We start from the raw sequence: 22,411 nt of genomic DNA on the forward strand, positions 1-22,411 counted from the left end.
TCCAGGTCTCCCGACTCCAGTTCAATTTATACACCAGCAGGTGCTGATAGGAGCCAAGAAGTCCACATTCTGGGGCTTGTGGGGAGAGAGGCTGTGAAGAAGGGCAGAGGGCAGGGGAAGCTCCCGTGTGAGGACCAGATTTTACCTGCCCCAGCGGACAGAGATGGCAAGAACTAAGCAGAGAGGTCAGGACCCTAGCCAAATAGATTAACATTCAGGACAGTCTAGTGTAAAAATGGGAAATTGCCATACCACAGTGTTGATAATAATTACTCTTCTAGTTTTTTGGATACCTGTTAAGTACTAGGCACTGTGCTGTGTGTTTTATTGTAACATATCACTTAATTTCCATAGTAACCCTGGTAGAAAGGTGCTGTGTTTCCATTTTCAGAGAAGTGTGCTGATATTCAGAGTTACATGGCTTGCTTTGAGAGAGAGTGCCATGATTCGAACCTCTGTCTTAGCCATATCTGTTTGGTTTCTGCAGTTTTATGTTGCCAAGCCAGAATTATAGATAAGAAAGGCACAGCAGACAATGGGAAGAATTCCCACCTAATCCCTGTACTTACTCCTGAGGAGCTAAATAAAGAGGACTCATCATCCCTCCAAAATGTCACTGTACCTGCACATATGGTTTAGTGCCCATTGGCAACTGATACCGAGTATATGGGTGAGAGGTGGGGGGAATCTAGAGCTCCTAAAACTTGTAAAATACTTAGCGTGAACCAGTCCGCAGTTGATGTTATGCCACCGTCACTGTACTGGAACCCACTGATGCTCTGGAAGCGATGCCACCACAAACAGTTGTCACAGCTTAGCATTTCACGGGGGTCTGGCTGAGCTCAGACGGTAGATCGTGAGAATTCAGATCTTGGGATCATGAATTCAAGCCCCACGTTGGGTGTAGAGCTCACTTAAAAAAACAAAACCAAATCTAAGGATTCAGAGCAGGAGAACTGAGAGGATGAGGAATGGAAAAACCACAGCCTGATGAGTCATTAACTATCTGTGGATTGTAAACATGAGCAGTGTTTAGCCTGAAAAAGGACTTTAGGGGAAGACTTCCATTCCACCTTTATGGAGAGAGGAAGGGAAGCTTTATTCATTGAGCATCTTACAATGTTCCAGCTACTAGGTGCTTTCCAATCCTCACAAGTCCTACAAAGGAAATATTGTCACTCCATATGGATCAGGAAATTGATGCTTAGAGATCACTTACTGTGGACTACTTACACACACACACACACACACACACACACACACACAGCTTTACTGAGATATACAGACAACCCCTGATTTATGATGGTTCAACTTAATGATTTTTTGGCTTTACAGTGGTATGAAGTGTGATACACATTCAGTAGAAAACGTGCTTCAGATTGTGAATTTAGATCTTAGTACTGGGCTAGCAGTACTTGGTTCAGTAGTCTCTAATGATGCCAGACAGCTGGCCGCAGCTCCCGGTCAGCCACAGGATCACGAGGGCACACAACTAATACACTGACTACCGTGCTGTGCCACACAGCCATTCACTTTCAGTACAGTATTGAATAAATTACATGTGACATTCAACACTTCGTTATAAGGTAGGCTTTGTATTAGGTGATTTTGCTCAGATACAAGCTAATGTAAGTGCTCTGAGCACATGTAAGGTAGGCTAGGCTAAGCTACGATGTTTGGTGTGTTAGGTATATTAAATGCATTTTTGATGGACGATATTTTCTTTTTTTTTAATGTTTATTTATTTTTGGGACAGAGAGAGAGCATGAACGGGGGAGGGGCAGAGAGAGAGGAAGACACAGAATCGGAAGCAGGCTCCAGGCAATGAGCCATCAGCCCATAGCCTGACACGGGGCTCGAACTCACAGACCGCGAGATCGTGACCTGAGCTGAAGTCGGACGCTTAACCGACTAAGCCACCCAGGCGCCCCAACGGACGATATTTTCAACTTAATGGTGGGTGTGTCGGAACTCAACACCATCCTGGATTGAGGAAGACCTGTAATTTACATACTGTGACGGTCACCTGTTACAAGCATACAATTCCAAAGTGCCTTTTCAAAAGGTAGCGAGTTCCCTGTCATTGGAAATGTTTGACCAGAAGAGGCTGGAAAATCTCCCAGTCAAGGATATCGTAGAGGAATGTTCTGCTTCCATCTCTAGAAAAGTTTAAGTAATGAAAGAGCGGTTTCAACACCTCCAGAGTGCTGGCAGCCATTCGCTTCAGTGTTTTAAACTTTGATGGACACATGAGAAAGGAAGGGCCCAGAAGACGTTTCGGTTGTGTTTATCATCTTAACTTTGGCTGTGCGCTAGAATTGTAGAGGAGCTTTTATTTGTTTTTAATGTTTATTTTTATTTTGAGAGAGAGAGACAGAGCGAGTACATATGGTGGGAAGGGGGCGTGGGAGTGTGGGGCAGAGAGAGAGGGAGAGAGGGAATCCCAAGCAGGCTCTGCACTGTCAGCACGGTGCCCAACATGAGGCTCTATCTACAAACCACAAGATCATGACCTGAGCCGAAAGCAAGAGTCAGAGCCACCCAGGTGCCCCACAGAGGAGCTTTTAAACACTTCCGATGCAGATATGAAAGCCACACCCCAGGCGCAGCTAAGTCAGCACCTCTGTGGCTGGGGCCTGGCTTGGCCACACTTCAGAGGCTCCCTCACATTATTCTAGGGTACAGCTGTGCTGAAAACTGCTTTCCTCAGCTGAGGAGAAGTTCAGCTGCACTTAAGAGAGTCATGAAGGGTCAAAGACCAAACCAGCCCCGTCCTGCCAAGCAGCCACAGTTCCTACAGGTTGTTGCTTCTCAGAGCATTAATGGTGAATCAGCCACACCCAGGTGACTTCTAGCTTGGCAGCTGCTGCGGCCCTACGTCCAGCTCGTTCAAGAAGTCTGAGGCAGTGTTGGCAGTGTAACCAGAGACAGTTTGTCTCGTGACCTTTTAATCAGATGAACTTTTGTTTGTCTTTAACTCACATCCACCAGACATTTCTGCAGAGCTTTAGGATGGAAAGGTGCTTGAGAAAAGAATGAGTGTAAATTCCATCTCCAGATCGGATCAGTGTTCCTCCCTTCAGAGCAATGATTTTATCCACATTTGAAGGTTCTGTGTTATTTCTTCAGATAAGCAGGTCACTGCATATATGCTTACATCAGAGGATCTGAGCTTTCTCTTTCATCCTCTATATAGAACTTGTATAGGTAACTGATGGTAATGGGGTCCAGTGAAAATCAAGCCCGGAGCCAGAAGGTGCCAGAACTGGTGGCCTTGGGAGCCTATAAAACCTTTCTGAACCTCAATTTCTTTGTAAAGTGAGACTAACAATTCCTAAGTGTCACTTTAAGAATCCAGTTAAAGAGGCGCGCCTGGGTGGCTCAGTAGGTTAAGTGTCCAACTTCAGCTCAGGTCATGATCTCACGGTTTGTGGGTTGGAGCCCCTCGTCGGGAGCCTTTGAATTCTGTCTCCCTCTCTCTCTGCCCCTCTCCCACTTGCTCTCTGTCTCTCTCCCTCTCTCTCTCCCTCTCTCTCTCAAAATAAACATTAAAAAAAAGAAGAAGAATCCAGTTAAAGAATGGGGGCAGGAGGGCTGGGTGGCTCAGTCAGTTAAGCATCCGGCTTTGGCTCATGTTATGATCTCTCATTTTATGAGTTCAAGCCCCACGTCAGGCTCTACGCTGATGGTGCAGTCTGCTTAGGATTCTGTCTGTCTCACACACACACAAAATAAATGAATAAACTTACAAAAAAAAAAAAAAAAAGAATGTGTGTGACACTGGCTTGCAACCATGTAAGTGTTGCGCTCTTGCTGTGTGCCAGGTGCCATTACTCATCCTCGGGGAAACAAACATGAATAAGTAGTGATCCCTGCCCTGGAGAAGCCTACAGTTCAGTGAGGAAGACAGACTCAAAGCCAGGTAATTGTAAAAGGGTGTGGAGGTGCCAAAATGCACAGGATACTCTGAGAGCCTCACAGAAGGAATTAGAAGGAGTAGGTTACTGGCATAGAGATTTGGGGGAAGGCTTCCCACAGGCACTGATGGGTGACAAAGGGGAAGTCAAGGTGAGGGCAGGAAAGCTGGATGTTCTCTGGATATACTTGGCAGAGGGAAGGAGTGGCAGAGGGTTGTAGGTGAGGACCAAGAAGGGGGACATTGTGATGCTAATGATGACAAGCTTTTTATTCAAGTCTCACTTGCTTTCCCTCCGGAGAAATGACCTTTTTATTAAGTAGGGTGCCTTTGAGAGCTGTCAAAGGAGAAAGAAGGCAAGAGATGGAGTCATCTATTTTCCTCTTCATTTGCCTGATTTTGTGTAGGTGTTTGGAATAGGGAACAGGAATGCGACTGAGTGATTTATGTACATCGTCAAAATCCCAAGATTAAAAAGAACACTGTGTCCAGGTCAGGTACCATATATGTGTTTAACACTTGCAGTGGGCATTGAAGCATAGTGATACTTGCAGAAAGTTGCTCTCAGAGGAAGGAGGCTGGATCTTATGAAGATGGCTTTTATAGCTCAGGAGGTCCGGATTGTAATTAAACTGAGAGATGGTCCACAAGCCACGCAGAGCACTTAGCAGGAGCATCTGTTGAGCCTCACAGTCATTTTCTGTGTCTGCCCTAATTTTATAGCCAGTAAAACCACAACAGTATCCCTTTCAAGACTGTTCGTAAAGCAGCTTCCTCTGTTGGTTTACATGTCCTATACTCACCCTGTGTTCTTCACAGCTGTACTCTTAGGAATCAAGAAACCACAAAGCCATGCATCCAGTGGTGATTTCATTTCTTCTGCCAGTGGAGGCAGTAGGGGCACTGGGATTGGAAATGGTGCATAATTCTTGTGCCGTGTGCTTTCACGCCATCAGTTGTCAAGCCTGGGCCTGATCCAGTCAGACGTCCTCCTGGCTGGGAAACATTGTGCCCATGCATCTCTAGTCCAGCAAATCTGATCAGAAGGGCAGATGGCTTCATCAAAACAGTGAATAACCAGGAGCCTAATCTCTCTCGCCTCTTCTCTTGGCTCTTTCAACATGTGGCACTGAGGCAGGGGAGACTGGGGAGCTTTTTCGTGGCTGCTTGAGTTCTGAGCCCTGATCCCTCGTGCCCTGTGAGTGTCCAGAAGGGGCACGTGCCCAGGAGGTAGGGCTCCAAGGAGGCATTGGGAGACCCAGATTCCAGTTCCTGCTCCACCCCACACTGGCAGCTTTGGCGTTAAGTCATCATCAGTGGGCTGTCACTTCTGGCCAGTAAAAGGAGAAGATTGCAGTTCTCTCTAGATTGAAGCTGGCAGGAATTGAACTCACGAACCTCACTCTGACTGCATCGTTGTCCAATTTCTAGCTGCCATCTCTGCCCCTCTGCTTTGGGTCCTGCTGTCTTCACTCCTCCCTCTCCACCTGCTGACTCTTGCCCGACTCCATTCTTCCACGCCTGCCTCTCAGTGTCCGCAGGGAATCCTTTGGTGCCCAAGTAGGACTAGATTACCAGATAGGTTAAATGTGTATTTAGGGCACCTGCAAAGCAAAGGTACCACTAGAAAATTTTTAAAAGAATTTGATGTTCACTGTTTAAAAAAAAATCAAAGTGGCCATCATGGCGGCGGGGGTGGGGGGGGGTGGTGGAGAGCAGAGTTTTGCTGGACTTCCTTATTACTTTATGGTTTGTTATTTAATTCAAATTCTCCTTGGAACTGAATCTTTTCAGTAGTTTTACTGACAGCTTAATGTTCTACCTCTAAACTTTAGGGACTCAGCGTTTTCACTGAAGCCTCAAAAAGGAAGGGGCAGGCGTGCTTCTCTGTGTCTTTTTCTCTGCACTAGCTATGTGTGTGCTTCTTTTAATATAATACCATGTATCTCTATAGCACTGGCTCACTCAGAGCCTTTACATTGTGTACTTCCCATTTGAATATGTCCATCGTGGGAGTTAGGTGCTGGGATAGGCCAGGAAGAGAGATATGAGAGTATAAGGCACACACATACCTCCTTTCAGAATTTATAATTGAATTGAGACATCACTTATTCCCCAGAATGATTACATGCCAAAGGTAACCATGAAAATGTGAAAAAGTGCTCTAGGAACTTCGAGCAGTTTCTGGAAGATGGACCTTGAGGGAAGGGTGGTGGAGAGTTTGGTCATATTAACAAAACGTGCATATCTGACTGGCCTGTTACTTTCTTTCTAAGTTCTAAATCCCATGATTGTGAACTGTTGGCTGCTACCACTTCTCGGAACTGCCCCAAACGAGTTTCTCCCAGACTCAAGCACTCTGTCTCTGTTCCTCCGTATCTTTCCTGCCCTGGCTTTGGTCCTTTGAGCCTGACCCTTCTGATAAGCTGCTGTAGCCACTGAGAAGAATCACTTTGAGTCTCCTGGGTCCACAGAATAAGAAGGCTTTTTTCTAGTGGGTTGTGTGCTTGCTTGGGGGAACTATGTGATCTCCAGGTCCTTGTTTGCACCACAGTCTGGTTAAGCCCCTGTCCTTGTCATTGCCATCATCACCACCATCATCAAAGTTAAATGTATAGAGTGCTTATCGTGTGCCAGGCACTGTGTAAGCGCAGTACATGTACGGATTCATTCAGTCCTCACCACAGCCTCAGATGCGTGCTATTTTTTTCCATCTTACTGATAAGGAAAGGGAGGGACGGAGATGTTAAGTAACCAACCTGAAGGTCAAACAGCTAATACATGGCAGAGCCAGTATTTTTACTCTAGTGATGGGATTTCTGAACCCTGCTCTTAACCATTCCGCTTACTATGTGTTCAAAGAAAGAAGAGTTGGGAGGTTTGGTGGGCTGGGAACAGCACAGGGAAAGTGGCAGTGCTTTCTGTTTGAGGAGAGGAAGAACTGATTTTGGATTTATTCTCATCGAGATGAAGGTGGTGTGAATTGTTGACAAGAAGTTCCAGGAAGTGCTTCCTCTTAAATATATTAGGTAATGTCTTTTCTCTGCAGTGCCATCTTTTTTTCATTCTCCTCCTCCTGTTTTTCTACCCTGTATTTGATCAAAATAAAAGTTGTCTGATGGGGATGCCTTTTCAGTGAGGTACACAGTATCACGTTGCCAAGTGTAATTTCCACTCAGGTGACACTGTTCTCACCGCTGAGAGAAATGGCAGGATTAGCCAGAAAGGCTGGTTTTAGGTATCTTACCTCTCACTCTTCAAGTGAGCACATTTACACACATTGAAATGTGCTTTTTTAGCATTCTGGTGTTGTTGATTGATTTGTTCTAAATAGGAGGGTTTCCGGGCCACCTGGGGGGCTCAGTTAGTTAAGCATCGGACTCTTGATCTCAGCTCAGGTCTCGATCTCAGGGTTGTGAGTTCAAGCCCTGCATCGGGCTTTGCACTGGGCGTGAAGCCTATTTAAAAAAGAGGAAAAGAAAAGAAAGAAATAAAAAGGAGGGTTACCTTCTAAAAGTTCACTGTTTTCTCTGGTGCTTTACCACCATTGACTTTTGAGGTTATTTGCTGGCATTCGTAATAGTGGTGATAACCATGACTCATAAAAAGGAGTCTCTTATTTTATGAATATTTCAGTCTGCTACTTCCCTTGAATGGAGTTCTTAAGACTAATTTGATGCCTCAAATTGAGCCCAGAAATTTTATAGTTGGCTTTGAATTGATTTCTTCCAAAATACAAGTATACTTTTTTTTAATTTTTTTTAACGTTTATTTATTTTGGGGAGACAGAGAGTGCAAGCAGGGGAGGGGCAGAGCGAGAGGGAGACAGAATCTGAAGCAGGCTCCGGGCTCTGAGTTGTTAGCACAGAGCCCGACGCTGGGCTCGAACCCACAAAGTACATGATCATGACCAGAGCTGAAGTCGGATGCTTAACCGACTGAGCTACCCAGGTGCCTTGTGTAAGTATACTTTTAAGATTATCTTAATAACTCTGGTATTTTAACATTCACTAGTCATTTATTTATTTAGTGGCTTGAGTGGCTCCAGTCCATCATTGTTTTTGCCCCCAGGAAGAACTGTGATCATGGAATTCCCATGGAATTAGCCTGAGACCACCCAACTTCCCCCTTCTCAGGACTCAAGCCTGTTGCTGTTTTTCCAAGGACAAACCAGAGAAGGTGGGGTCTAGAAAATAAGTGAGGGGATAGGATGAAAACTTTACAATAGAGATGTCATTGGGAGCATTCTGGAGGAGCTCTCTTAGCCTCCCCCCACCCCCTCCCTTCAAAGCCAAAGGCTTTTCACCCTTAGCTTGGCTCCTTCAAGAGCCCCCAGGCTCAGCTGCGGTTTTCATCACAGCTGTACTGACCATCTGACCACTGGGGAATTCAAGAAAGCTGGACCCTCAGCTTCCCTTTGGAGTTAGCAGAGCATCCTATAGTTTAACAGATGTGAAACTGTTTTTAGAGATCTCAGCTCCCCACTGGTCTGGTTCCCGGGCTGTGTCTTTGTGGGTCAGGCATGGGGAAGGGAAGGAAGGAAATTAAATGAAATGAGTTCACTCACTTTTCTTCCTTAAAAGGGCTGAGAAAGAATACAGAAGGTCAGGGGAATCTGAACTCAGTGAGCTAGCTTGCTCTTCTGTCTGCTTCAGATTACTTCTTTTGGTTGTTGCTGCCCAGGTCTCTGGAAAACTGGAGGGAGGGTGTAGGCACCTTAGCATCCTAATTCCAGCATCATGACTTCATAGAAAGCACTTACGTTTTACCATCAGAAGACCTGGGTTTGAGTCTCCCTGCTGCCAATGTTAATTACCTGAGTAATCTTGGGCGGAGTGGTAAACCACTTGAACACCATTTTCTCCCCTCACTTGAGGTTGATAGTAGTACTTAGTTCACAGAGTACTTGTGGAGATGAATTATAATAATGACACATATTGAAGTCACTTTGTTAGCTGTCTAGTGTCTCTGCTTGTTACAATTCTACCCATGACTGGCTTTTTCAGTTGCAAGCAAATGGCTAGCTGTAGAACTTTTACACAGAAACACTTCATTTTGAAGGCTTTTAATAATGCTTTTATAGGGGCCCCTGGGTGGCGCAGTCGGTTAAGCGTCCGACTTCAGCCAGGTCACGATCTCGCAGTCCGGGAGTTCGAGCCCCGCGTCAGGCTCTGGGCTGATGGCTCAGAGCCTGGAGCCTGTTTCCGATTCTGTGTCTCCCTCTCTCTCTGCCCCTCCGCCGTTCATGCTCTGTCTCTCTCTGTCCCAAAAATAAATAAACGTTGAAAAAAAATTAAAAAAAAAATAACGCTTTTATAAAGGATTGAGAGTGTAAAATATTCACCTGTTAGAAACAAGGAAGAACTTGAAGACATTTCGTGGTGCCCTTCAGAACATACAAATCATACTAAGGGTAATAAACTTTTTACTTGTATCATTTGGCTTTTAAAGTATTTGGAAGAAAGTTTCCAGGTGGTTCATGCTTCTCATAGGCCAAAAACCTATATCCGTGGGCTAAGTCATCGATAATATTTTTGATAGAGTTGTTTCTCTTTCGAATATATTTTAGATGAATTGTTTCCCTCTAAATTTCACACAAATTGGATACCATGTCTTGGACTACCTTCCCGAGAAGCTGGTGGGATGGGATATGGTCACAGCCACCCATGAACAGATTAGACCAGACAGATTATTTTCATTTCTTTCTCGCCACATTGTGTAGTGTACATATATCTTCAGTAAATAATTGCCACGAACTGTAAGGCCAAGTGGCCTACCCACTCTTGAGGTTTGAGGGGGGCCAGAAATAACTCCTCCATTGCCCAAATTAAAAAGCCACTGAGAAAGATAAAGGAGTCAGGCTGATGGGCAGCAAAATGCCATCTTTATTACTGAACGTACTTTTTGGAGAACGTGGCTTTGGGTCTGCAGCCAAGTGGGTCTTCTGAAATTTCATCCTTGAATTAGATAGACTACCCGCTTTTTCCCCAACATAGCAGGACAGCAGAAGCTGGCAGCCAGCAGGTAAAGCCTTCTAACACCCAACAAGAGAGGAGTCCGGAATGCACCATCTCTGCAGGCAGGCAGGTCCCAAAGAGAAGAAAGAGGAAGGGGAAGGTGGAGAGAGAGACCAGGTCTATTATTATGGGGAATTTTGTCTGGGTGATAACATGGGGAGGGTAAATGAAAGTCCTCTTGCAACACCTGTTCTTGTATTCAAAAGTAGGCCAACCCTGGCCCTGCTCACCAGGGACATTTAGCGAGGAAGGGAGATATGGAAGGGAGATACGGCATCTGTCAGTGTGATTGAACCTGAGATTGCCCTTCTTTGCCCTTCTCTGCCCTTTAGCTAAAGGTTCAGATGTAGAGTAGAAACACATGATTTATGTGGCTGCCACATTTTTTTCCTGGTGATCTGGTGGCATATATAACTTAGCCCAGGTGAATAAGCAACATACAGAGAACCCTGTGTGGCAACACTCAGCTCAGACAGAAGCAAATGCATTGCAGTTTCTGAAGAATAGAAAAAAGTAGAGTCTCATTGAAAGAAATGTTATTATTATTACCATGATAAATTTCATAGCTTTGGAAATTGATTTATAGTACTTAGCTGACAGAATCCCACAATCCCACCTCCCACCCAACTTTTCTACTTTCCCTAACTTCTGTGCCTTTTCGAAATAATAGAATTGTACAGTTTAAGGAGGACAGTGACCTTTTTGTTAGTGTTCTCGGCCAAACTCTTGGGAGCTGGTTGTCAACCAGGAACTGGGGCTTTCTTCGGGAAAACCTGCCCATGTGTCGTGCCAAGCTGTGTTAGCCACTCCATGTTCTCAGATGGGCTCTGGAGTAAGACCAGTCCGTGCTTGTGCATTAGTAGTAGCCATGGGATAAGAACCAGAATAATGAGTCCAGAAGTAAAGGGTCACAGCTCTAACCAGCTGAGTCATCTCACCTCAGCCTTGCTGGCCAGAGTTCCCAAGCTACGTTTAGTTTGCTTTACTGCGTGGTGCGGCTCATGTAGAAAGGGAGACGTCTGAGCAGAGCCCAGAAATCTGGGTTTGCGATGTGCACCCCGGCTCATCTCAATTCAGGTGCTACTTAAGAAATGCAAAGAGCGGTTCCCCTCAGTCTCCTCCATGCAAATGTGTCAGCATGTATTCATGCAGAGAGCCTATTATGAGTTGTCAGCAAAGGGTCTGAAGGGCTTCTTGGCCATCCTTCAGGTGCTGGGCTTCCTGTCTTCCACGGTGCCTTTATGTACCAGTGCTAGCAGCCTTTACTCCCTTTTGTTGCTAACCGCCGGGGATGTGCATTGTTCGAACAAGAGAAATAAATACCAGAAAACAGACGAGTACTACACAAAATGATGTTTTGGAACTTGAAAGCTAAACACTTCCAGACTAAAAAACATACCTTTTTACTCCTTTTCTTTTCCGTGCTCCAGCGTGAGGTAACTTCACATTTAACTTACACCTCCCATTACAAATTTGTATTAGTCTTCCCTAAATGTTTTTTCTTTTGTTTATCTTCAAGTATCTAAGTCTTTGTCCACTCTGAATCAGTCTCTGCTCTTTTGAGATCAAGATCACTTTGTCTTCTGAACAATTGAATCATTAAAAAATGAGTATGAAGGGTGCCTGGGTGGCTCAGTGGGTAGAGTGTCTGACTTTGGCTCAGGTCATGATCTTGTAGTCCGTGAGTTTGAGCCCTGCGTTGAGCTCTGTGCTGACAGCTCTGAGCCTGGAGCCTGCTTCAGATTCTGCGTCTCCCTCTCTATCTGCCCCTTCCCTGCTCACACTCTTTCTTTCTCTCTCTCTCTCTCTCTCTCTCTCTCTCAAAAATAAACATTAAACATTTTTTTTTTAATTAAAAAATAATAAAAATGAGCATGATACAGGGGCGCCTGGGTGGCTCAGGCAGTTAAGCGTTTGACTTCAGCTCAGGTCATGATCTCATGGTTTGTGAGTTCGAGGCCCACTTGGGGCTTTCTGCTGACAGCTCAGAGCCTGGAGCCTGCTTTGGATTCTGTGTCTCCCTTTCTCTCTGACCCTACCCCACTTGCGCTCTGTCTCTTTCTCAAAAATAAATAAACATTAACAAATTTTTTTTTTTTAAAAAAGAGCATGCTACAGAGTCATACCCATAATATGGAGAATGGTTGGAAGAGGGGAAATGGTAAGCCTTTGCAAGGTCACTCACACAATGTTAAAGCATCAAAAGGTCTTAGATATATTAAACTCCAAGAGCATGTTTTTTTCTATAAAACTCACTTAAAACTTATGACTTAAAACGTACTAAACTTGTATTATTATTCATCATCACACATGATTGCCCTGTTTCTAAATTGCAAGTGCTTTATGGGCAGGAACTTTGGTTCATCTCCAGAATGTGGTCTAGAGCCCATACAAAGGAGGTACCAAATGAATGCCTGCTTCATAGGGTAGTTCAAAGAATTTATTTTTAAAACATCTGTTGCATATTTTTTATATACCAAGCAATTAGAATCTCAGTCTTATATGACATACACGAAGATCAGTAAGGCACAGTTTCTCCTCTGGAAACACTTATACTCTGTTGGGTAAACAAATAATTATATCCTAATGATTACCCTAATGAACTGTGAATAAAGCAGTGTGGGGACTCAGCTACTCTGAGCAGCTGACTGTGCCTCCGGGTGAGGAAGGGAGGCAGATGGCTCTCTTTGAAGGATATATTAGAGTTTGGATTTTAAGTGTGAACTGAATCTTAAAATTTAATGTCAGGAAAGAAGAGATAATCTAATACAGTCTTATCTGTTTTACAGATAGAGAACCTAAGACCTAGAGATTGCTAGGATCCAATAGCTAGTCAGGGTGAGAACTAGAGTTCTACTAGCACTTTGCTGTTGCTTCTAGAAGTAGAACTTGGGGTACCCAAAGAATGCATTATTCTGGGAATATGCGATCAACTTTGCATAGTTTCTCCTAGAACAACCTAGTGTTTTTAGAGTCACGTTTATCATAAAGCTGTCCTAGATGGGTTGATTAACTATTAAATTCTCTTTTGTATGAGCCTAAAGTAACAGCTGTCCTGATGCATAAACTAGTTACATTATTTTAGTATTTTATTATAAAACAGTAAAAGGCAGGGCAGTCTGGAAACCTGCTAATAAGAAGAGTTTATGGCCCTCAGGTACTCTAGGAGTTATAAATCATTGCACCAAATATAGCAGAACGTCACACAATATAATTAAGCAGATAAAAGCGTGAAAGAATCTTACTCCTCTATTTTCTGAGCATACTCAATGAACATCAATGACTCAATGAACTCAATGAACATACTCAATGTACATCAATGAAACTTAATGGCACTGAATTGTTTGAATGTTGAGCCCTATTTTAAGTAAACCTTTTCTATAAAATTATTAAAATATCACTATACTTTTTGGTTTTAATTAACTTTGATTATAAGGATTGGTTAGTTGAGAAAATGGCCTTTTGACCTTACAGGGGCACCTAAAATTTCTGTTCTCATAAGGTTTATTCCTAAATTTTTGACTGTATGTTCACAGAGCACTTTTAGGTTCGTTTTATATCATTTGTAATTCTTAATTAGCAAAATGAAGTAGACTCATCTAATTCCCTCATTAAGAAACATTTTTAGTCTTCTTTATCTGTCTCTGAAATGATTACCTGGATAACCTACAAGCAAATGTGTGTGTGTGTGTGTGTGTGTTTAGGGTTAGTTTTGTTTCCCAGTCTTTCAGTTTTTAGCTCTGTGACTTTATGAGGATATTACCTAACATTTGTAAGCTTTTTTTTTTTCACCTGTAAAATTAGGGAAATAATTTGTCTCAAAGTGTTGTGCCAATTAAACGGACTTTTGTAAAACCCCTCCTCAAATGTGCCTAGCATGTACTTGAATCTAAGTAAATTATAGCTTGAATTATTTTGCTTCATATCCTATGGATACATTATAAAGCATTAAGTAGAATCACAAAACAAACCTGTTTTGTATTGAGCAAAAATATCCCATTCTTTCTAGAACATAAGACTGATAAATATCCTGCCTCTCTTTATTTTTGTGGGGTTCTAGTGAACATTTTTTGCAGCAGCAGATTTTAATGATTAATTTTGAGGCCTGAAGCTAAGCATTATTGACTAAGATGAAAACCACAGGCCCCAAGAGTCTGCAAGTATTGATGTTGGTTGAGAGCCAATGGGATGATGATGTTTAATATATTAAATATTAAATGCAGAATCTTCTGGTTTGGTGAGTGTTGCTAATGCTACCAATTAAAATATGGCAGTTTGATTTACAGAAGTTTAATTTTATCTGGATACAATCCATTTCACGTGATGGCTACTACATAAAAATGATGAATACTGTTAGCAGCCCAAGTAATTTCCTGAAATTCTGCGTGAATTCAGTGAGAAAAGTGAAAAGAGCTTTGTTGTTTAAACGCTTATATTTTTCAGCGGGTAGCTACATTTGCATATTTAATATTCCTTGAATATTTATTTTAAAGTATTAAAATGTTTTAAACATAAAACTAAATTAAAAAAAATTTTTGTGAGAATATGGGCGTTCTCCCTCTTTCATTTTCAGCTTTTTTATAATTCCAAAGTATCATTCAAAACTCTGGTATAGTCCCTTTAAAGGCATCTGGTTTTCTAAAGTGCAAGCATTTCTATCACCATAAACCTGTATTGCCTATGTTAGTTTCAGATCAGTCCCTGGAAATCAGTTTTTTAAATCATACTTAGTGTGTTTCACTTAAGCAGAATTTGGGGGTATGTATTTCTGAAGCAGATAACCTATATTTCATTCTTTTTTTTTTAATTTTTTTAAATCTTTGTTTATTTTTGAGAGAGAGAGAAAGAGACAGAGACAGAGTGCAAGCAGGGAAGGGGCAGAGAGAGAGGGAGACACAGAATCTGAAGCAGGCTCCAGGCTCTGAGCTGTCAGCACAGAGCCCAATGTGGGGCTTGAACTCACAAACTGTGAGATCATGACCTAAGGCAGTCAGACGCTTAGCCAACTGAGCCATCCAGGCACCCTTATTTCATTCTTGATTAATTGAACTTTTGATAAGTTTCTGAAAAATGAAAATTGTGGATTGAGACCAAATTGGAAACTTTCAGGCTTAAGAGAGTATCTGTAGAAGTGCAATCCAAAAAATGCCAATTCTTATACTTCTGAAAATCATGATAGTGGCTAACTCAGCCTTTATCGTGTGCCAAGAATTGCTCTAAGTATGTGTATATAGTAGTTCTTTTTTTTATGTTTATTTATTTTGAGAGAGAGAGTGCGTGCATGTGCCCGCGCGCGCGCGCACACACACACACACACACACACACACACACACACACACACACGACAGGGGGAGGAGCAGAGAGATGGGGAGAGAGAGAATCCCAAGCGGGCTCCACACTGCCATCACAAAGCCCACACAGGGCTCAATGCCATGAACCTTGAAATCGTGACCTGAGCCGAAATCAAGAGCCAGACACTTAACCAACTGAGCCACCCAGGCAGCCCTATAGTAGTTCTTTCAGTCCTCACAACAAACTTGTGAGGTAGGTGTAGGTGGTGGTGTTACTACTCCTCTTCCTCCTCCCCTGCTCCTGCCACCACCACCAGCATTTCATCTGAAGCACAGAGAGGTCAAGTAGCTTAGCTAGTTACACAGCTAGAGAACAGGTAGAGTCCAGAGTTTAACCCAGACAGTCTGGCTCTAGGATCTAAGTCTTATAACTACTACAAATAGGGCTAACTATAGACCCAGCTCCCACAAACTTCTACAGACTTGCAAGTATGATTTGTATTTGAGTAATATTCTGAAAAATCTTGTTGCTCAGAGATTTATTTTTTTTTAATTTTTTTAACGTTTATTTATTTTTGAGACAGAGAGAGACAGAGCATGAATGGGGGAGGGTCAGAGAGAGGGAGACACAGAATCTGAAACAGGCTCCAGGCTCTGAGCTGTCAGCACAGAGCCCGACGCGGGGCTCGAACTCACGGACTGCGAGTTCATGACCTGAGCCGAAGTCGGATGCTCAACCCACTGAGCCACCCAGATGCCCCTCAGAGGTTTCTAAAGTACACTTTTCTACTGCTTAAGATACCTGCATCATTTTATTTATTTATTTATTTATTTTTTAAAATTTTTTTTTTAAACGTTTATTTATTTTTGAGACAGAGAGAGAGCATGAACGGGGGAGGAGCAGAGAGAGAGGGAGACACAGAATCTGAAACAGGCTCCAGGCTCTGAGCAGTCAGCACAGAGCCCGACGTGGGGCTCGAACTCACAGACAGTGAGATCATGACCTGAGCCAAAGTCAGACGCTTAACCGACTGAACCATCCAGGTGCCCCACCTGCATCGTTTTAAATGCAGTATCAGCTGTGCACAGGTGTCCAGGAAGACTTGTACTGTGTATCAATATTGCTGACAGCCTCTCTAAGCCTAGTTTTCTCAGAGCTTTAGCTCGGAGAGACATTGATAAATGTGTGGTCTGATTTCCTTCTTTTCCCAGTTGACAAATGAAAGGAATTCTTCCATGAGTTCCCCAAAGTTAGTCATTTCCTGCTTTGTGATCCCAAGGCATTTTGTTCAACTCCATCTTTTAAGCAAATACCATTTTGTAATTAATCCTGTTTATATGTCACTTCTTTCCATCCCCCACTCTCGCCTGCAAGTGAGCTCTTCAAGAGCTGGAACCAGGTCTAATTTTATTTTTGTCTCCCACCAGCCTGATGACAGATGGATGAATCATATCGCCTGCAGAGGTTAAAGGGACTTGCCCAGAGTAGCAGACCTGAATTGTGCACAGCTTTTATGACTCCCAGCCTCGTACTTACCTCTCATGTGCTGCCAGAAGTATATTCCAATGATTTGGATGCTTGCTAGGGAGTGAAGACGCAGTTTTCCTATGATGTTCTTCTAGACCAGCTCATTTATAAAACACTACTAATAACAGTGTTGGTGGTGATGATGATGCAGCCGCCACCACCTAAGCTACTGAATCATTTTGAGGGTCAAAGGGAAAGATAATATTTGTGCAAGCTTTGGAACTGGTAAAACCCCTTCTACAAGGGTATGTATTGCTGTTACTCTGGGGTGTTCTTATTGACGGGGGACTTGCAGGGTATTTTGACATTCATTGTCTCGTTGCCCATGTACAACCTTGTGAAATAGGCGGTCCCGTTGCCACTTCACAGATGAGGGAACCGAGGCCAAGAGAAATAAAGAACTTGTGCTACGCACAAGTGGCTGAAGGAAGCCAAGCCCAGCTCTCCTGCTGGAGCCCCGGAGAGAGACCTGGGGCAGGGGGGTTGTTCCTGGGCTTTCCTAGACCCTGGGCTATTACATTATGTGTGTTTAACTTCTGGTCAGATTTCTCATTCTGTCAAAGCCTAGGACCTGGCCACGGAAAGCTTTGGAAGACAAAGTGAGCGGGCTGATTTTGAAGTGGCCAGCCAGTGCACAGCAGCATGTGGCTCTGGGTCCAAGCAGGAGTAGGCTACCCCTCCATTGCTTTTGTCTCAATGGGGAGTTCCTTACTACAACTCTCAGAGGAAATGAAGGATGATAAATCCAGCTGCTGCTTCCTGTTGCTATAATTCTAAGATTCTTTTTTTTTTTTTTTAAAGGGTAGAACGCTTTATTTTTAAACCAGTGGAAAATACCCTCAACCTGTTTCTTGTTGTTAGTATTTCCTTAAAAACTAGATGCACTCACTTGGGCTTTAAATGGTATGTGTGTGTGTGTGTGTGCCTGAAATTCCCATGTTGCTGCTTGGGGTGTGTGTGTGTGTGTGTGTGTGTGTGTGTGTGTGTGTGTGAGAAATTCTCATGATGCTGCCTGGGCTGGCTCACTCTTTCTTTTTTTTTTCTTTTTTAAGTGTTTATTTTTGAGAGACAGAGCCTAAGTGGGGGTAGGGCAGAGAGAGAGACAGAGAGAGACAGACGGAGACACAGAATCTGAAACAGGCTCCAGGCTCTGAGCTGTCAGCACAAAGCCTGACGCGGGGCTCAAACTCAGGAATGGCGACATCATGACCTAGGCTGAAGTCCTGACGCTTAACCAACTGAGCCACCCAGGCACCTGTCTGTCGGTTTTTCAACAGCAACAACAGAAAGAAAACCAATCAAGGCAGACTTTACTGGGCAGGAAGCTCTCTGTGAGATTGAGGACGGTCTCTGATTTATAGGAGGACTGTAATTTGTATTGGTGGTATTACCATCTTTCAGCGACGCTTTTGCAATTCAGGTCTGGTTTTCTTCTCCTTGTGATTATGTTATTAGTGAATAAAGACCCAAGTTACTTGAGAAACACACTACCTGCTCACATACTATACTTTATGGAAAGTAGCCATTAGGTATAGATTATTAGGATGTAACTTGATGGGCTTGATTGTGTAACCATTGAATTAAAAATAATAGGTAGAAATATTTTCCCTAATACCAGTATTTTTCATTCTCAGAGACTGAGAATGTTATAGGCATGCCAAAGGTGCATCTTTTCAGAAGCACTGAAGGAAATTGATTTGTCAAGGTAGAATTATAAGAATGTAGTAAATGCAGGCAGTCCCACCACTGACTAACATTCTTAGCACTGATTGAAGTCTCTTAACCTTCCTGTAGGATTCCTACAGTCATAGCTACAGCAGTACTCTGTTCACCCTGGGCAGTCAGTACATATTTTGCACCAAGAGCTGGCAGGCCCAAGTGAGTTATTTACTCTTTAAGAAGTACAGTTACAGTTTATAGTAAATGAATTCAGAATAAAAAGGAAAGCTTCATAAACTGCAGTGCAAGAAGAGTTTCTAGTGAGTATTTGGTCTGACTTCACTAACTACTCCTGAAGATTAGGTAAAATTGTGAGACCATCTATTCTAGTAAGTACACTGTTTGACATTACAGAGCTCTCGGCTTCCAGTATCAGCTGGGCCACTGCCTTGTTGCAACAATTTCTTGGCTAAAAAAATGACGTTGACACTATTTCTTTGTCTCCCAGGGGTTTGTAAGGATCAGATTAGTTGGAATCCACGTAAGTGCTTTTAAAAGCTGAGATGATGATAAAGGTGTTAGGTAATCCTGTTATGAAATGGCAGTGGGATTGTAAATGGTCATTTCACTTTTTAGACTTTGCTCCTTGTGTCCTGAGGCAGCCTTTGAACACCAGGGTTATGTCTCCTTTACTTAAGCATTCCTTCTAATAATTCATAAGTAGGGGGACATTTTTTAATTTAATTGGAGCCAATCTCCAATTTAAAAAAAACACTTTTTTTAATGTTTATTTTATTTTTGAGAGAGAGAGAGAGCACAATCTGGGGGAGGGGCAGAGAGAGAAACACAGACTCTGAAACAGGCTCCAGGCTCCGAGCTGTCAGCACAGAGCCCAACGCAGAGCTCGAACCCACCAACTGTGAGATCATGACCTGAGGCAAAGTCGAACACTTAACCCACTGAGCCACCCAGACACCCCAGATTTCCAATTTAAAACAAGCTCAAGGGGATAGGAATGGGCTTGGTAGAGTCAGATGGGGCTTTGAATCCTGGTTTGTTTGTTTGTTTGTTTGTTTGTTTGTTTGTTTGTTTGTTAGCTGTGTGATCTTGGTAATTCACGCTTTCTAAACCTCATTTTTTTTTTTTCTCAATAAAACTAGAACAGGCATTAAAACTGCTCAGGGGGATGTGACAGTTTCATGAGCTTGGGTGTGTGTTGATTCCTCGGTGGGGGCAGTTTTCCTCCTGTCTCCTGTGAATGTTCAGCGGTCTCCTTGTTATGTGATGGTATCTCACAGCCAAGATAGTCACTCACAGGGACATCTGGGTGGCTCAGTCAGTTAAGGTTACACATCAGTGGAGTCTCTCTCTGTCTCACCCTCCCTCTCTCTCTCAAGTAAAAACAGAAAGATTGTCACTGACAGATGCCAGCATCATACACTACCTCCTCCTCACCCCGTCTTCCCCTCCATGCTGTGGCCGAGGAAACGAGAAGTAAATTAAGCTGCTTTAGGTCACTAACACTCTCCTTAGCAATGTTAGATAGTTCTTTGACCACCTTCTTCCTTTCGGTGTAATCTGACTTGAGTTCTTTTAATGCTCGACCTTAACAGTTTTTTCAGGGGGTGAGAGCTCCTGATGCTGTTTAGATTACTTGAACGTACACAGAGCTGTTCACTCACAGGTCTGTGTGTGGTGTTTTCTTTTCAAAGTGAGAGGAGTTGTGGAACTCTTTTTTTCTTTCAACGTTCCCCACAAAGGACCCTTTAAAGTTTTACAACTGGGTAAGTAATATAGTGGATAGCGAGATTAATGTTTACCGACTTACTGAAGAGAAAAAGCAAACAATATATATCCAAACTCGGTTAAAGAATTTCTGTAGAACTATGCATTCTGTAATCTCTTTACCTTAACTTAGTCAGAACAGCATGTTGCATCCTTGAGCTGAAGCTTCTTGTAGAAATGGGTTTACTGCACTATCTTTTAACTTTATGTTCCAGGTAACAAACAGCCATATAAAAACATCTCTGTTCTTTCGAACCCTGTTATTTTTAACTTCCAACTCCCCACTCCTTTCCCATCCTAAAAAGTACACCCTTCCATCAAACCTGCTTCCCTTTCTTGCTATTGTCCCAGCCTTTTGTTTTTCTTCCCAGCCCATGTTCCAGAAGCAAACATTCCCATTCCCACTAATATCCTTACACTCAGTGAGCTGGACTTCTTTGCCAACAGTGCTTGGGCTCAGGTCTCAAGTGACCTTGACTGCCGACCCACCAGTCACTCTTTACTCCTTAACATCCTTGACTTGCCCCCTTGGGCTTCCAGAACACAGTTCTCTTTCTCTTTCTCTGACCCCCTTCTCCTCCATCACGGAATCCTTTTCTCCTACCTGTTCCCTAAATGGTAGTGATCCCCAGGATTCTTTGATCTTTTTCTACAGTTGTACTCCCCTTGTGTCCTCTCATCTTTCATATACTGATTAGTCACAAATGAATAATTCCATCCTGGATCCTTCCCCTGAGATTTAAGTCAAGTGACTTCTAGTAATCTCTACTTAGTGTATTACACCAGTCCTAGCTATTCAAGCTGAAAAGCTAAATTTACCTGGAAGTCACCTCAACTTAGTATGACTTTCACACTCACTTCCCCCCTTCCAGTGTTTCCTACCTCAAGTCCTACTTCCATACTCTGGGCAGAATTCTTTCTAAATCAGGGCAGTGATCTCATCGCCCTCCTCCTCGTTCAGGCCCTTCAGGGGTTCCTTATTGCCCTTTTAATAATTTGGATCTGACAGTGTCATGCTTTCCCTGAACGCTACTTTTGGGAAAGCCTCCACTCTTCCGTGTTCTGGGAAACCACAAAGAAGTACTCACAAATGAGTCCATCCAAATCTTTCTGTTTCTGGACCCTCGTATTTAAGAGGCATTTTGGAGTAGTTTGAAATTTTATTAATTATGGTACCAGTTAAACTGCTGTAACAGCTGCATCTTAAATAGAATGGCTCCGTCCAGATGCGAGCAGCCTGCGGCTGGCGCACAGCTCTGCTGTGCCTTACCCATGGCTTCTAAGGTTGTGCCTGCTTCCTTTTCCAGCCAGCAGGAAAAAGGAAAAAGGAAGGCTGAATCAAGTAGCCTTGTCTTTATGGAGCTTACCAGGAAGTGAACGGGCACCTCTCACATTCTGTTTCCCCAGCTCAGTTACATGGCCATACCCGGTTGCAAATAAGACTAGAAAATATGATCTCTACCTGGACAGTACACGTGGCTCAACTGAGTGGTGACGGTAGCAGGTGTCTGTTACCAAAAAGTAGGAAGGGAGAGTGGTTTCTGGAGGATAGTCAGTTGTCTCTACCACAGGAACAAAGAACTATGTCGATTAAAAGTCAAACTGTGGGGGAGGGGAGTCAAACTGGGAGAAAATGAGTGTTTGGGGTTTTTTTCTCCCCCCCAGTCTGGACCTCCTCTGGAAGATGTAGCAGTTGCCATATGTAGGTAATAATGGGATTCAACACCTCTTACTTTTTTCCTTCCCTTTCCAGAAGGTGTGCCATCCACGGTTAAGAGCATAAACATGGAAAGGGCAGTTTATAGCTCTTATCCTCAACTAATGGATTTGTGGTAAAAAGTGGTGACACCAGACACATAAGCATACACAGCATGGAACTTCCCTCCAGGCTTTTTGTCTCGGCACTTACATTTTCACACTCAGTACAACTCCCGGTAGCCTTTCATCACCGTCTACAGAGCGTTTTCTGAAAGATAATATTGATATATTCTCTTCCTAAGAGAAATTATCATTCATCCTGCCCTCCTGTATTCTTCACTGTCAAATGACTAAACAAACATCATCCATCAATGTGTTGCATAATTTGGGCCAGTTTCTCGGCTGGTGTGGTGTGGCACACTAATAGCACAATTACATACGTATTTGCCAAAATACGGATGCTCTCAGCCCACCTTGCAGGGCACTCCAAGCTACGAGCAGCTTCAGCGGCCTTCTG

At 43.3% G+C, this 22,411-nt stretch overlaps 1 protein-coding gene and 1 long non-coding RNA gene across 6 annotated transcripts in view; one reads left to right on the forward strand and one right to left on the reverse strand.

Annotated features, from left to right (window-relative positions):
* The window catches only part of LRRC8D (leucine rich repeat containing 8 VRAC subunit D), a 123,860-nt gene that overhangs the window by 79,938 nt on the left and 21,511 nt on the right, over positions 1-22,411 (forward strand). The gene's annotated exons all lie outside the window — the stretch shown is intronic.
* On the reverse strand, positions 4,166-8,608 carry LOC147578164 (uncharacterized). Its single transcript, XR_015254867.1, has 2 exons — positions 8,484-8,608; positions 4,166-7,374 (listed from the first exon to the last, which is right to left on the reverse strand). It is a non-coding gene; the product is annotated as an uncharacterized LOC147578164 (long non-coding RNA).

This window comes from Puma concolor, chromosome C1 (assembly GCF_028749965.1).
Source record: "Puma concolor isolate L17-30 chromosome C1, mPumCon1.1.hap2, whole genome shotgun sequence".
Taxonomy (NCBI): Eukaryota; Metazoa; Chordata; class Mammalia; order Carnivora; family Felidae; genus Puma; species Puma concolor.